Source organism: Patagioenas fasciata, unplaced genomic scaffold (genome assembly GCF_037038585.1).
Source record: "Patagioenas fasciata isolate bPatFas1 unplaced genomic scaffold, bPatFas1.hap1 Unplaced_202, whole genome shotgun sequence".
Lineage (NCBI taxonomy): Eukaryota > Metazoa > Chordata > Aves > Columbiformes > Columbidae > Patagioenas > Patagioenas fasciata.
In genome coordinates this window covers 51,370-68,492 of record NW_027288625.1, presented here as the reverse complement: position 1 = coordinate 68,492, position 17,123 = coordinate 51,370, and positions in this window count along the sequence as shown.

Below are 17,123 nucleotides of genomic sequence, written 5' to 3'. Positions count from 1 at the left end.
CCCAGGGCCCATTGTGACATCCTGGGGATCCCTCCTTGTCTTCAGGGCCCATTGTGATGTCCGAGGACCCCCCATTGTCCCCAGGGCCCATTGTGACATCCTCTGCACCCCCTTGTCCCCAGGGCCCATTGTGACATTCAGGGGACCCCTCTTTGTCCCCAGGGCCCATTGTGACATCCTGGGGATCCCTCCTTGTCGCCAGGGCCCATTGTGACGTCCCAGGACCCCCCATTGTCCCCAGGACCTATTGTGACATTCAGGGGACCCCCTTTGTCACTGGGGCCCATTGTGACACCATGGGGACCCCTCCTTGTCACTGGGGACCCATTATGACACCATGGGGACCCCCCTTGTCCTCAGGACTCATTCTCACATCCTGGACACCCCGCATTGTCCCCAGGGCCCATTGTGACATCCACTGCAACCCCTTGTCCCCAGGGCCCATTGTGACATTCAGGGGACCCCTCTTTGTCCCCAGGGCCCATTGTGACATCCTGGGGACCCCCCCTTGTCCCCAGAGCCCATTGTGACGTCCCAGGACCCCCCATTGTCCCCAGGACCCATTGTGACACTATGGGGACCCCCCCTTTTGCCCAGGGCCCATTGTGACCCCGTGGGTACCACCCTTGTCCCCAGGGCCCATTGTGACATCCTCTGCACCCCCTTGTCCCCAGGGCCCATTGTGACATTCAGGGGACCCCTCTTTGTCCCCAGGGCCCATTGTGACATCCTGGGGACCCTCTTTGTCACTGGGGCCTATTGTGACATCCCAGGACCCCCCTTTGACCCCAGGGCCCATTGTGGCACCATGGCAACCGCTTTTGTCCCCAGGGCCCATTGTGACATTCTTGGACCCCACTTTGTCCCCAGCGCCTATTGTGACACCATGGGGACCCCTCCTTGTCACTGGGGACCCATTGTGATACCATGGGGACCCTGCCTTGTCCTCAGGACTCATTCTCACATCCTGGACGCCCCCCATTGTTCCCAGGGCCCATTGTGACATCCACTGCACCCCCTTGTCCCCAGGGCCCATTGTGACATTCAGGGGACCCCTCTTTGTCCCCAGGGCCCATTGTGACATCCTGGGGACCCCCCCTTGTCCCCAGGGCCCATTGTGACGTCCCAGGACCCCCCATTGTCCCCAGGGCCCATTGTGACATCCTGTGGATCCCTCCTTGTCCCCAGGGCCCATTGTGACGTCCCAGGACCCCCCATTGTCCCCAGGGCCCATTGTGATATGTTGGGGAGCCCTCTTTGTCCCCAGGGCCCATTGTGACATCCTGGGGACCCCCCCTTGTCCCCAGGGCCCATTGTGACGTCCCAGGGCCCCCATTGTCCCCAGGGGCCATTGTGACATCCTAGGGATCCCTCCTTGTCCCCAGGGCCCATTGTGACATTCAGTGGACCCCTCTTTGTCCCTAGGGCCCATTGTGACATCCTGGGGATCCCTCCTTGTCCCCAGTACCCATTGTGACGTCCCAGGATCCCCATTGTCCCCAGGACCTATTGTGACATTCAGGGGACCCCCTTTGTCACTGGGGCCCATTGTGACACCATGGAGACCCCCGCTTGTCCCCAGGGCCCATTGTGACATCCCAGGACCCCCCTTTGACCCCAGGGCCCATTGTGGCACCATGGCAACCCCTTTTGTCCCCAGGGCCCATTGTGACATTCTTGGACCCCACTTTGTCCCCAGGACCTATTGTGACACCATGGGGACCCCCCCTTGTCCTCAGGACTCATTCTCACATCCTGGACACCCCCCATTGTCCCCAGGGCCCATTGTGACATCCACTGCACCCCATTGTCCCCAGGGCCCATTGTGACATTCAGGGGACCCCTCTTTGTCCCCAGGGCCCATTGTGACATGCTGGGGACGCTCTTTGTCCCCAGGGCCCATTGTGACATCCTGGGGACCCTCCTTGTCCCCAGAGCCCATTGTGACATCCAGGGGACCCCCTTTGTCCCCAGGGCCCATTGTGGCACCATGAGGACCCTCTTTGTCACTGGGCCCCATTGTGACATCCCAGGACCCCCCTTTGTCCCCAGGGCCCATTGTGACATCCCAGGACCCCACTTTGTCCCCAGGGCTTATTGTGACACCATGGGGATCTCCCTTGTCCCCAGGGCCCATTGTGACATCCCATGACCCCCCTTTGTCCCCAGTGCTATTGTGAAATCCTGGGGACCCCTTATGTCCCCAGGGCCCATTATGACACCATGGGGAACCCCTTTGTCACTGGGGGCCATTGTGACATTCCAGGACCCCCCATTGTCCCCAGGGCCCATTGTGACATTCAGGGCACCCCCTTGTCCCCAGGGCCCATTGTGACATTCAGGGCACCCCTCTTTGTCCCCAGGGCCCATTGTGACATCCTGGGGACCCCCACTTGTCACTGGGACCCATTGTGACATCCCAGGACCCCCCATTGTCCCCAGGGCCCATTGTGACATCCACTGCACCCCCTTGTCCCCAGGGCCCATTGTGACATTCAGGGCACCCCTCTTTGTACCCAGGGCACACTGTGACATCCTGAGGACCCCCCCTTGTCACTGGGGCCCATTGTGACGTCCCAGGACCCCCCATTGTCGCCAGGGCCCATTGTGACATCCTGGGGATCCCTTCTTGTCCCCAGGGCCCATTGTGACGTCCCAGGACCCCCCATTGTCCCCAGGACCCATTGTGACATTCAGGTGGCCCCTTTGTCACTGGGGCCCATTGTGACATCCCAGGACCCCACATTGTCCCCAGGACACATTGTCACATCCTGGGGACCCCACTTGTCCCCAGGACCCACTGTGACACTATGGGGACCCCCCCTTGTCCCCAGGGCCCATTGTGAGGTCCCAGGACCCGACATTGTCCCCAGGGCCCATTGTGACATCCTCTGCACCCCCTTGTCCCCAGGGCCCACTGTGACGTCCCAGGACCCACCCTTGTCCGCAGGGCTCATTGTGACATCGCAGGACCCCCCTTTGTCCCCAGGGCCCATTCTGATACCGTGGGGATCCCCTTTGTCCCCAGAATCCATTGTGACATCCAGGGGACCTCCTTTGTCCCCAGGGCCCATTGTGACATCGCAGGACCCCCCTGGGCCCCAGGGCGCATTTTGACATCCTGGGGATGCCCCCTTGTCAACGGGGCCCATTGTGACGTCCCAGGACCCCCCATTGTGTCCAGGGCCCATTGTGACATCCTGGGGATCCCTGCTTGTCCCCAGGGCCCATTGTGACGTCTTAGGACCCCCCGTTGTCCCCAGGGCCCATTGTGACATCCTGGGGATCCCTCCTTGTCCCCAGGGCCCATTGTGACGTCCCAGGACTCCCCACTGTCCTCAGGACCTATTGTAACATTCAGGGGACCCCCTTTGTCACTGGGGCCCATTGTGACATCCCAGGACCCCACATTGTCCCCAGGGCCCATTGTGACATCCTGGGGACCCCATTTTCCCCAGGACCCATTGTGACACTATGGGTACCCCCCCTTTGTCCCCAGGGCCAATTGTGACGTCCCAGGACCCCCCATTGTTCCCAGGGCCCATTGTGATGTCCTTGGGAGCCCCCTCTCTTCCCAGGGCTCATTGTGACTCTCAGGGGACCCCACCTTGTCCCCAGGACTGATTGTGACGTCCTAGGGCCCCTCTGTGTCCCCAGGGCCCATTGTGACGTCCCAGGACCCCCATTGTCCCCAGGGCCCATTGTGACATCCTCGGCACCCCCTTGTCCCCAGGGCCCATTGTGACATTCAGGGGACCCCTCTTTGTCCCCAGGGCCCATTGTGACATCCTGGGGACCCCCTCTTGTCCCCAGGGCCCATTGTGACGTCCCAGGACCCCCCATTGTCCCCAGGGCCCATTGTGACATCCTGGGGATCCCTCCTTGTCACTGGGGCCCATTGTGACACCATGGGGACCCCTCCTTGTCACTGGGGACCCATTGTGACACCATGGGGACCCCCCTTGTCCTCAGGACTCATTCTCACATCCTGGACACCCCGCATTGTCCCCAGGGCCCATTGTGACATCCACTGCAACCCCTTGTCCCCAGGGCCCATTGTGACATTCAGGGGACCCCTCTTTGTCCCCAGGGCCCATTGTGACATCCTGGGGACCCCCCCTTGTCCCCAGGGCTCATTGAGACGTCCCAGGACCCCCCATTGTCCCCAGGACCCATTGTGACACTATGGGGACCCCCCGTTTTGCCCAGGGCCCATTGTGACCCCGTGGGTACCACCCTTGTCCCCAGGGCCCATTGTGACATTCAGGGGACCCCTCTTTGTCCCCAGGGCCCATTGTGACATCCTGGGGACCCTCTTTGTCACTGGGGCCTATTGTGACATCCCAGGACCCCCCTTTGTCCCCAGGGCCCATTGTAGCACCATGGGGACCCCCTTTGACCCCAGGGCCCATTGTGGCACCATGGCAACCGCTTTTGTCCCCAGGGCCCATTGTGACATTCTTGGACCCCACTTTGTCCCCAGGGCCTATTGTGACACCATGGGGACCCCTCCTTGTCACTGGGGACCCATTGTGATACCATGGGGACCCCGCCTTGTCCTCAGGACTCATTCTCACATCCTGGACGCCCCCCATTGTCCCCAGGGCCCATTGTGACATCCACTGCACCCCCATGACCCCAGGGCCCATTGTGACATTCAGGGGACCCCTCTTTGTCCCCAGGGCCCATTTTGACATCCTCGGCACCCCCTTGTCCCCAGGGTCCATTGTGACATCCTCGGCACCCCCTTGTCCCCAGGGTCCATTGTGACATCCCAGGACCCCCATTGTCCCCAGGGCCCATTGTGACACCATGGAGACCCCCGCTTGTCCTCAGGCTCCATTGTGACATCCTGGGCACCCCCCATTTTCCCCAGGACCCGTTGTGACATCCTGGCCACCCCCTTGCTTCCAGGGCCCGTTGTGGCACCATGGGGACACCCCCTTTGTCCCCAGGGCCCATTGTGACATCCCAGGACCCCCCTTTGTCCCCAGGGCCCATTGTAGCACCATGGGGACCCCCTTTGACCCCAGGGCCCATTGTGGTACTATGGCAACCCCTTTTGTCCTCAGGGCCCATTGTGACATTCTTGGACCCCACTTTGTCCCCAGGGCCTATTGTGACACCATGGGGACCCCTCCTTGCCACTGGGGACCCATTGTGACACCATGGGGACCCCCCCTTGTCCTCAGGAGTCATTCTGACATCCTGGACACCCCCCATTGTCCCCAGGGCCCATTGTGACATCCACTGCACCCCCCTGTCCCCAGGGCCCATTGTGACATTCAGGGGACTCCTCTTTGTCCCCATGGCCCATTGTGACATCCTGGGGATCCCTCCTTGTCTTCAGGGCCCATTGTGATGTCCGAGGACCCCCCATTGTCCCCAGGGCCCATTGTGACATCCTCTGCACCCCCTTGTCCCCAGGGCCCATTGTGACATTCAGGGGACCCCTCTTTGTCCCCAGGGCCCATTGTGACATCCTGGGGATCCCTCCTTGTCGCCAGGGCCCATTGTGACGTCCCAGGACCCCCCATTGTCCCCAGGACCTATTGTGACATTCAGGGGACCCCCTTTGTCACTGGGGCCCATTGTGACACCATGGGGACCCCTCCTTGTCACTGGGGACCCATTATGACACCATGGGGACCCCCCTTGTCCTCAGGACTCATTCTCACATCCTGGACACCCCGCATTGTCCCCAGGGCCCATTGTGACATCCACTGCAACCCCTTGTCCCCAGTGCCCATTGTGACATTCAGGGGACCCCTCTTTGTCCCCAGGGCCCATTGTGACATCCTGGGGACCCCCCCTTGTCCCCAGAGCCCATTGTGACGTCCCAGGACCCCCCATTGTCCCCAGGACCCATTGTGACACTATGGGGACCCCCCCTTTTGCCCAGGGCCCATTGTGACCCCGTGGGTACCACCCTTGTCCCCAGGGCCCATTGTGACATCCTCTGCACCCCCTTGTCCCCAGGGCCCATTGTGACATTCAGGGGACCCCTCTTTGTCCCCAGGGCCCATTGTGACATCCTGGGGACCCTCTTTGTCACTGGGGCCTATTGTGACATCCCAGGACCCCCCTTTGACCCCAGGGCCCATTGTGGCACCATGGCAACCGCTTTTGTCCCCAGGGCCCATTGTGACATTCTTGGACCCCACTTTGTCCCCAGCGCCTATTGTGACACCATGGGGACCCCTCCTTGTCACTGGGGACCCATTGTGATACCATGGGGACCCTGCCTTGTCCTCAGGACTCATTCTCACATCCTGGACGCCCCCCATTGTTCCCAGGGCCCATTGTGACATCCACTGCACCCCCTTGTCCCCAGGGCCCATTGTGACATTCAGGGGACCCCTCTTTGTCCCCAGGGCCCATTGTGACATCCTGGGGACCCCCCCTTGTCCCCAGGGCCCATTGTGACGTCCCAGGACCCCCCATTGTCCCCAGGGCCCATTGTGACATCCTGTGGATCCCTCCTTGTCCCCAGGGCCCATTGTGACGTCCCAGGACCCCCCATTGTCCCCAGGGCCCATTGTGATATGTTGGGGAGCCCTCTTTGTCCACAGGGCCCATTGTGACATGCTGGGGACGCTCTTTGTCCCCAGGGCCCATTGTGACATCCTGGGGACCCTCCTTGTCCCCAGAGCCCATTGTGACATCCAGGGGACCCCCTTTGTCCCCAGGGCCCATTGTGGCACCATGAGGACCCTCTTTGTCACTGGGCCCCATTGTGACATCCCAGGACCCCCCTTTGTCCCCAGGGCCCATTGTGACATCCCAGGACCCCACTTTGTCCCCAGGGCTTATTGTGACACCATGGGGATCTCCCTTGTCCCCAGGGCCCATTGTGACATCCCATGACCCCCCTTTGTCCCCAGTGCTATTGTGAAATCCTGGGGACCCCTTATGTCCCCAGGGCCCATTATGACACCATGGGGAACCCCTTTGTCACTGGGGGCCATTGTGACATTCCAGGACCCCCCATTGTCCCCAGGGCCCATTGTGACATTCAGGGCACCCCCTTGTCCCCAGGGCCCATTGTGACATTCAGGGCACCCCTCTTTGTCCCCAGGGCCCATTGTGACATCCTGGGGACCCCCACTTGTCACTGGGACCCATTGTGACGTCCCAGGACCCCCCATTGTCCCCAGGGCCCATTGTGACATCCACTGCACCCCCTTGTCCCCAGGGCCCATTGTGACATTCAGGGCACCCCTCTTTGTACCCAGGGCACACTGTGACATCCTGAGGACCCCCCCTTGTCACTGGGGCCCATTGTGACGTCCCAGGACCCCCCATTGTCGCCAGGGCCCATTGTGACATCCTGGGGATCCCTTCTTGTCCCCAGGGCCCATTGTGACGTCCCAGGACCCCCCATTGTCCCCAGGACCCATTGTGACATTCAGGTGGCCCCTTTGTCACTGGGGCCCATTGTGACATCCCAGGACCCCACATTGTCCCCAGGACACATTGTCACATCCTGGGGACCCCACTTGTCCCCAGGACCCACTGTGACACTATGGGGACCCCCCCTTGTCCCCAGGGCCCATTGTGAGGTCCCAGGACCCGACATTGTCCCCAGGGCCCATTGTGACATCCTCTGCACCCCCTTGTCCCCAGGGCCCACTGTGACGTCCCAGGACCCACCCTTGTCCGCAGGGCTCATTGTGACATCGCAGGACCCCCCTTTGTCCCCAGGGCCCATTCTGATACCGTGGGGATCCCCTTTGTCCCCAGAATCCATTGTGACATCCAGGGGACCTCCTTTGTCCCCAGGGCCCATTGTGACATCGCAGGACCCCCCTGGGCCCCAGGGCGCATTTTGACATCCTGGGGATGCCCCCTTGTCAACGGGGCCCATTGTGACGTCCCAGGACCCCCCATTGTGTCCAGGGCCCATTGTGACATCCTGGGGATCCCTGCTTGTCCCCAGGGCCCATTGTGACGTCTTAGGACCCCCCGTTGTCCCCAGGGCCCATTGTGACATCCTGGGGATCCCTCCTTGTCCCCAGGGCCCATTGTGACGTCCCAGGACTCCCCACTGTCCTCAGGACCTATTGTAACATTCAGGGGACCCCCTTTGTCACTGGGGCCCATTGTGACATCCCAGGACCCCACATTGTCCCCAGGGCCCATTGTGACATCCTGGGGACCCCATTTTCCCCAGGACCCATTGTGACACTATGGGTACCCCCCCTTGTCCCCAGGGCCAATTGTGACGTCCCAGGACCCCCCATTGTTCCCAGGGCCCATTGTGATGTCCTTGGGAGCCCCCTCTCTTCCCAGGGCTCATTGTGACTCTCAGGGGACCCCACCTTGTCCCCAGGACTGATTGTGACGTCCTAGGGCCCCTCTGTGTCCCCAGGGCCCATTGTGACGTCCCAGGACCCCCATTGTCCCCAGGGCCCATTGTGACATCCTCGGCACCCCCTTGTCCCCAGGGCCCATTGTGACATTCAGGGGACCCCTCTTTGTCCCCAGGGCCCATTGTGACATCCTGGGGACCCCCTCTTGTCCCCAGGGCCCATTGTGACGTCCCAGGACCCCCCATTGTCCCCAGGGCCCATTGTGACATCCTGGGGATCCCTCCTTGTCACTGGGGCCCATTGTGACACCATGGGGACCCCTCCTTGTCACTGGGGACCCATTGTGACACCATGGGGACCCCCCTTGTCCTCAGGACTCATTCTCACATCCTGGACACCCCGCATTGTCCCCAGGGCCCATTGTGACATCCACTGCAACCCCTTGTCCCCAGGGCCCATTGTGACATTCAGGGGACCCCTCTTTGTCCCCAGGGCCCATTGTGACATCCTGGGGACCCCCCCTTGTCCCCAGGGCTCATTGAGACGTCCCAGGACCCCCCATTGTCCCCAGGACCCATTGTGACACTATGGGGACCCCCCGTTTTGCCCAGGGCCCATTGTGACCCCGTGGGTACCACCCTTGTCCCCAGGGCCCATTGTGACATTCAGGGGACCCCTCTTTGTCCCCAGGGCCCATTGTGACATCTTGGGGACCCTCTTTGTCACTGGGGCCTATTGTGACATCCCAGGACCCCCCTTTGTCCCCAGGGCCCATTGTAGCACCATGGGGACCCCCTTTGACCCCAGGGCCCATTGTGGCACCATGGCAACCGCTTTTGTCCCCAGGGCCCATTGTGACATTCTTGGACCCCACTTTGTCCCCAGGGCCTATTGTGACACCATGGGGACCCCTCCTTGTCACTGGGGACCCATTGTGATACCATGGGGACCCCGCCTTGTCCTCAGGACTCATTCTCACATCCTGGACGCCCCCCATTGTCCCCAGGGCCCATTGTGACATCCACTGCACCCCCATGACCCCAGGGCCCATTGTGACATTCAGGGGACCCCTCTTTGTCCCCAGGGCCCATTTTGACATTCAGGGGACCCACCATTGTCCTCAGGGCCCATTGTGAGGTCCCAGGACCCCCCATTGTCCCCAGGGCCCATTGTGAGATCCTCGGCACCCCCTTGTCCCCGGGGTCCATTGTGACATCCCAGGACCCCCCATTGTCCCCAGGGCCCATTGTGACACCATGGAGACCCCCGCTTGTCCTCAGGCTCCATTGTGACATCCTGGGCACCCCCCATTTTCCCCAGGACCCGTTGTGACATCCTGGCCACCCCCTTGCTTCCAGGGCCCGTTGTGGCACCATGGGGACACCCCCTTTGTCCCCAGGGCCCATTGTGACATCCCAGGACCCCCCTTTGTCCCCAGGGCCCATTGTAGCACCATGGGGACCCCCTTTGACCCCAGGGCCCATTGTGGTACTATGGCAACCCCTTTTGTCCCCAGGGCCCATTGTGACATTCTTGGACCCCACTTTGTCCCCAGGGCCTATTGTGACACCATGGGGACCCCTCCTTGCCACTGGGGACCCATTGTGACACCATGGGGACCCCCCCTTGTCCTCAGGAGTCATTCTGACATCCTGGACACCCCCCATTGTCCCCAGGGCCCATTGTGACATCCACTGCACCCCCCTGTCCCCAGGGCCCATTGTGACATTCAGGGGACTCCTCTTTGTCCCCAGGGCCCATTGTGACATCCTGGGGATCCCTCCTTGTCTTCAGGGCCCATTGTGATGTCCGAGGACCCCCCATTGTCCCCAGGGCCCATTGTGACATCCTCTGCACCCCCTTGTCCCCAGGGCCCATTGTGACATTCAGGGGACCCCTCTTTGTCCCCAGGGCCCATTGTGACATCCTGGGGATCCCTCCTTGTCGCCAGGGCCCATTGTGACGTCCCAGGACCCCCCATTGTCCCCAGGACCTATTGTGACATTCAGGGGACCCCCTTTGTCACTGGGGCCCATTGTGACACCATGGGGACCCCTCCTTGTCACTGGGGACCCATTATGACACCATGGGGACCCCGCCTTGTCCTCAGGACTCATTCTCACATCCTGGACACCCCGCATTGTCCCCAGGGCCCATTGTGACATCCACTGCAAACCCTTGTCCCCAGGGCCCATTGTGACATTCAGGGGACCCCTCTTTGTCCCCAGGGCCCATTGTGACATCCTGGGGACCCCCCCTTGTCCCCAGAGCCCATTGTGACGTCCCAGGACCCCCCATTGTCCCCAGGACCCATTGTGACACTATGGGGACCCCCCCTTTTGCCCAGGGCCCATTGTGACCCCGTGGGTACCACCCTTGTCCCCAGGGCCCATTGTGACATCCTCTGCACCCCCTTGTCCCCAGGGCCCATTGTGACATTCAGGGGACCCCTCTTTGTCCCCAGGGCCCATTGTGACATCCTGGGGACCCTCTTTGTCACTGGGGCCTATTGTGACATCCCAGGACCCCCCTTTGACCCCAGGGCCCATTGTGGCACCATGGCAACCGCTTTTGTCCCCAGGGCCCATTGTGACATTCTTGGACCCCACTTTGTCCCCAGCGCCTATTGTGACACCATGGGGACCCCTCCTTGTCACTGGGGACCCATTGTGATACCATGGGGACCCTGCCTTGTCCTCAGGACTCATTCTCACATCCTGGACGCCCCCCATTGTTCCCAGGGCCCATTGTGACATCCACTGCACCCCCTTGTCCCCAGGGCCCATTGTGACATTCAGGGGACCCCTCTTTGTCCCCAGGGCCCATTGTGACATCCTGGGGACCCCCCCTTGTCCCCAGGGCCCATTGTGACGTCCCAGGACCCCCCATTGTCCCCAGGGCCCATTGTGACATCCTGTGGATCCCTCCTTGTCCCCAGGGCCCATTGTGACGTCCCAGGACCCCCCATTGTCCCCAGGGCCCATTGTGATATGTTGGGGAGCCCTCTTTGTCCCCAGGGCCCATTGTGACATCCTGGGGACCCCCCCTTGTCCCCAGGGCCCATTGTGACGTCCCAGGGCCCCCATTGTCCCCAGGGGCCATTGTGACATCCTAGGGATCCCTCCTTGTCCCCAGGGCCCATTGTGACATGCAGTGGACCCCTCTTTGTCCCTAGGGCCCATTGTGACATCCTGGGGATCCCTCCTTGTCCCCAGTACCCATTGTGACGTCCCAGGATCCCCATTGTCCCCAGGACCTATTGTGACATTCAGGGGACCCCCTTTGTCACTGGGGCCCATTGTGACACCATGGAGACCCCCGCTTGTCCCCAGGGCCCATTGTGACATCCCAGGACCCCCCTTTGACCCCAGGGCCCATTGTGGCACCATGGCAACCCCTTTTGTCCCCAGGGCCCATTGTGACATTCTTGGACCCCACTTTGTCCCCAGGACCTATTGTGACACCATGGGGACCCCCCCTTGTCCTCAGGACTCATTCTCACATCCTGGACACCCCCCATTGTCCCCAGGGCCCATTGTGACATCCACTGCACCCCATTGTCCCCAGGGCCCATTGTGACATTCAGGGGACCCCTCTTTGTCCCCAGGGCCCATTGTGACATGCTGGGGACGCTCTTTGTCCCCAGGGCCCATTGTGACATCCTGGGGACCCTCCTTGTCCCCAGAGCCCATTGTGACATCCAGGGGACCCCCTTTGTCCCCAGGGCCCATTGTGGCACCATGAGGACCCTCTTTGTCACTGGGCCCCATTGTGACATCCCAGGACCCCCCTTTGTCCCCAGGGCCCATTGTGACATCCCAGGACCCCACTTTGTCCCCAGGGCTTATTGTGACACCATGGGGATCTCCCTTGTCCCCAGGGCCCATTGTGACATCCCATGACCCCCCTTTGTCCCCATGCTATTGTGAAATCCTGGGGACCCCTTATGTCCCCAGGGCCCATTATGACACCATGGGGAACCCCTTTGTCACTGGGGGCCATTGTGACATTCCAGGACCCCCCATTGTCCCCAGGGCCCATTGTGACATTCAGGGCACCCCCTTGTCCCCAGGGCCCATTGTGACATTCAGGGCACCCCTCTTTGTCCCCAGGGCCCATTGTGACATCCTGGGGACCCCCACTTGTCACTGGGACCCATTGTGACATCCCAGGACCCCCCATTGTCCCCAGGGCCCATTGTGACATCCACTGCACCCCCTTGTCCCCAGGGCCCATTGTGACATTCAGGGCACCCCTCTTTGTACCCAGGGCACACTGTGACATCCTGAGGACCCCCCCTTGTCACTGGGGCCCATTGTGACGTCCCAGGACCCCCCATTGTCGCCAGGGCCCATTGTGACATCCTGGGGATCCCTTCTTGTCCCCAGGGCCCATTGTGACGTCCCAGGACCCCCCATTGTCCCCAGGACCCATTGTGACATTCAGGTGGCCCCTTTGTCACTGGGGCCCATTGTGACATCCCAGGACCCCACATTGTCCCCAGGACACATTGTCACATCCTGGGGACCCCACTTGTCCCCAGGACCCACTGTGACACTATGGGGACCCCCCCTTGTCCCCAGGGCCCATTGTGAGGTCCCAGGACCCGACATTGTCCCCAGGGCCCATTGTGACATCCTCTGCACCCCCTTGTCCCCAGGGCCCACTGTGACGTCCCAGGACCCACCCTTGTCCGCAGGGCTCATTGTGACATCGCAGGACCCCCCTTTGTCCCCAGGGCCCATTCTGATACCGTGGGGATCCCCTTTGTCCCCAGAATCCATTGTGACATCCAGGGGACCTCCTTTGTCCCCAGGGCCCATTGTGACATCGCAGGACCCCCCTGGGCCCCAGGGCGCATTTTGACATCCTGGGGATGCCCCCTTGTCAACGGGGCCCATTGTGACGTCCCAGGACCCCCCATTGTGTCCAGGGCCCATTGTGACATCCTGGGGATCCCTGCTTGTCCCCAGGGCCCATTGTGACGTCTTAGGACCCCCCGTTGTCCCCAGGGCCCATTGTGACATCCTGGGGATCCCTCCTTGTCCCCAGGGCCCATTGTGACGTCCCAGGACTCCCCACTGTCCTCAGGACCTATTGTAACATTCAGGGGACCCCCTTTGTCACTGGGGCCCATTGTGACATCCCAGGACCCCACATTGTCCCCAGGGCCCATTGTGACATCCTGGGGACCCCATTTTCCCCAGGACCCATTGTGACACTATGGGTACCCCCCCTTGTCCCCAGGGCCAATTGTGACGTCCCAGGACCCCCCATTGTTCCCAGGGCCCATTGTGATGTCCTTGGGAGCCCCCTCTCTTCCCAGGGCTCATTGTGACTCTCAGGGGACCCCACCTTGTCCCCAGGACTGATTGTGACGTCCTAGGGCCCCTCTGTGTCCCCAGGGCCCATTGTGACGTCCCAGGACCCCCATTGTCCCCAGGGCCCATTGTGACATCCTCGGCACCCCCTTGTCCCCAGGGCCCATTGTGACATTCAGGGGACCCCTCTTTGTCCCCAGGGCCCATTGTGACATCCTGGGGACCCCCTCTTGTCCCCAGGGCCCATTGTGACGTCCCAGGACCCCCCATTGTCCCCAGGGCCCATTGTGACATCCTGGGGATCCCTCCTTGTCACTGGGGCCCATTGTGACACCATGGGGACCCCTCCTTGTCACTGGGGACCCATTGTGACACCATGGGGACCCCCCTTGTCCTCAGGACTCATTCTCACATCCTGGACACCCCGCATTGTCCCCAGGGCCCATTGTGACATCCACTGCAACCCCTTGTCCCCAGGGCCCATTGTGACATTCAGGGGACCCCTCTTTGTCCCCAGGGCCCATTGTGACATCCTGGGGACCCCCCCTTGTCCCCAGGGCTCATTGAGACGTCCCAGGACCCCCCATTGTCCCCAGGACCCATTGTGACACTATGGGGACCCCCCGTTTTGCCCAGGGCCCATTGTGACCCCGTGGGTACCACCCTTGTCCCCAGGGCCCATTGTGACATTCAGGGGACCCCTCTTTGTCCCCAGGGCCCATTGTGACATCTTGGGGACCCTCTTTGTCACTGGGGCCTATTGTGACATCCCAGGACCCCCCTTTGTCCCCAGGGCCCATTGTAGCACCATGGGGACCCCCTTTGACCCCAGGGCCCATTGTGGCACCATGGCAACCGCTTTTGTCCCCAGGGCCCATTGTGACATTCTTGGACCCCACTTTGTCCCCAGGGCCTATTGTGACACCATGGGGACCCCTCCTTGTCACTGGGGACCCATTGTGATACCATGGGGACCCCGCCTTGTCCTCAGGACTCATTCTCACATCCTGGACGCCCCCCATTGTCCCCAGGGCCCATTGTGACATCCACTGCACCCCCATGACCCCAGGGCCCATTGTGACATTCAGGGGACCCCTCTTTGTCCCCAGGGCCCATTTTGACATTCAGGGGACCCACCATTGTCCTCAGGGCCCATTGTGAGGTCCCAGGACCCCCCATTGTCCCCAGGGCCCATTGTGACATCCTCGGCACCCCCTTGTCCCCAGGGTCCATTGTGACATCCCAGGACCCCCATTGTCCCCAGGGCCCATTGTGACACCATGGAGACCCCCGCTTGTCCTCAGGCTCCATTGTGACATCCTGGGCACCCCCCATTTTCCCCAGGACCCGTTGTGACATCCTGGCCACCCCCTTGCTTCCAGGGCCCGTTGTGGCACCATGGGGACACCCCCTTTGTCCCCAGGGCCCATTGTGACATCCCAGGACCCCCCTTTGTCCCCAGGGCCCATTGTAGCACCATGGGGACCCCCTTTGACCCCAGGGCCCATTGTGGTACTATGGCAACCCCTTTTGTCCCCAGGGCCCATTGTGACATTCTTGGACCCCACTTTGTCCCCAGGGCCTATTGTGACACCATGGGGACCCCTCCTTGCCACTGGGGACCCATTGTGACACCATGGGGACCCCCCCTTGTCCTCAGGAGTCATTCTGACATCCTGGACACCCCCCATTGTCCCCAGGGCCCATTGTGACATCCACTGCACCCCCCTGTCCCCAGGGCCCATTGTGACATTCAGGGGACTCCTCTTTGTCCCCATGGCCCATTGTGACATCCTGGGGATCCCTCCTTGTCTTCAGGGCCCATTGTGATGTCCGAGGACCCCCCATTGTCCCCAGGGCCCATTGTGACATCCTCTGCACCCCCTTGTCCCCAGGGCCCATTGTGACATTCAGGGGACCCCTCTTTGTCCCCAGGGCCCATTGTGACATCCTGGGGATCCCTCCTTGTCGCCAGGGCCCATTGTGACGTCCCAGGACCCCCCATTGTCCCCAGGACCTATTGTGACATTCAGGGGACCCCCTTTGTCACTGGGGCCCATTGTGACACCATGGGGACCCCTCCTTGTCACTGGGGACCCATTATGACACCATGGGGACCCCCCTTGTCCTCAGGACTCATTCTCACATCCTGGACACCCCGCATTGTCCCCAGGGCCCATTGTGACATCCACTGCAACCCCTTGTCCCCAGGGCCCATTGTGACATTCAGGGGACCCCTCTTTGTCCCCAGGGCCCATTGTGACATCCTGGGGACCCCCCCTTGTCCCCAGAGCCCATTGTGACGTCCCAGGACCCCCCATTGTCCCCAGGACCCATTGTGACACTATGGGGACCCCCCCTTTTGCCCAGGGCCCATTGTGACCCCGTGGGTACCACCCTTGTCCCCAGGGCCCATTGTGACATCCTCTGCACCCCCTTGTCCCCAGGGCCCATTGTGACATTCAGGGGACCCCTCTTTGTCCCCAGGGCCCATTGTGACATCCTGGGGACCCTCTTTGTCACTGGGGCCTATTGTGACATCCCAGGACCCCCCTTTGACCCCAGGGCCCATTGTGGCACCATGGCAACCGCTTTTGTCCCCAGGGCCCATTGTGACATTCTTGGACCCCACTTTGTCCCCAGCGCCTATTGTGACACCATGGGGACCCCTCCTTGTCACTGGGGACCCATTGTGATACCATGGGGACCCTGCCTTGTCCTCAGGACTCATTCTCACATCCTGGACGCCCCCCATTGTTCCCAGGGCCCATTGTGACATCCACTGCACCCCCTTGTCCCCAGGGCCCATTGTGACATTCAGGGGACCCCTCTTTGTCCCCAGGGCCCATTGTGACATCCTGGGGACCCCCCCTTGTCCCCAGGGCCCATTGTGACGTCCCAGGACCCCCCATTGTCCCCAGGGCCCATTGTGACATCCTGTGGATCCCTCCTTGTCCCCAGGGCCCATTGTGACGTCCTGGGGACCCTCCTTGTCCCCAGAGCCCATTGTGACATCCAGGGGACCCCCTTTGTCCCCAGGGCCCATTGTGGCACCATGAGGACCCTCTTTGTCACTGGGCCCCATTGTGACATCCCAGGACCCCCCTTTGTCCCCAGGGCCCATTGTGACATCCCAGGACCCCACTTTGTCCCCAGGGCTTATTGTGACACCATGGGGATCTCCCTTGTCCCCAGGGCCCATTGTGACATCCCATGACCCCCCTTTGTCCCCAGTGCTATTGTGAAATCCTGGGGACCCCTTATGTCCCCAGGGCCCATTATGACACCATGGGGAACCCCTTTGTCACTGGGGGCCATTGTGACATTCCAGGACCCCCCATTGTCCCCAGGGCCCATTGTGACATTCAGGGCACCCCCTTGTCCCCAGGGCCCATTGTGACATTCAGGGCACCCCTCTTTGTCCCCAGGGCCCATTGTGACATCCTGGGGACCCCCACTTGTCACTGGGACCCATTGTGACATCCCAGGA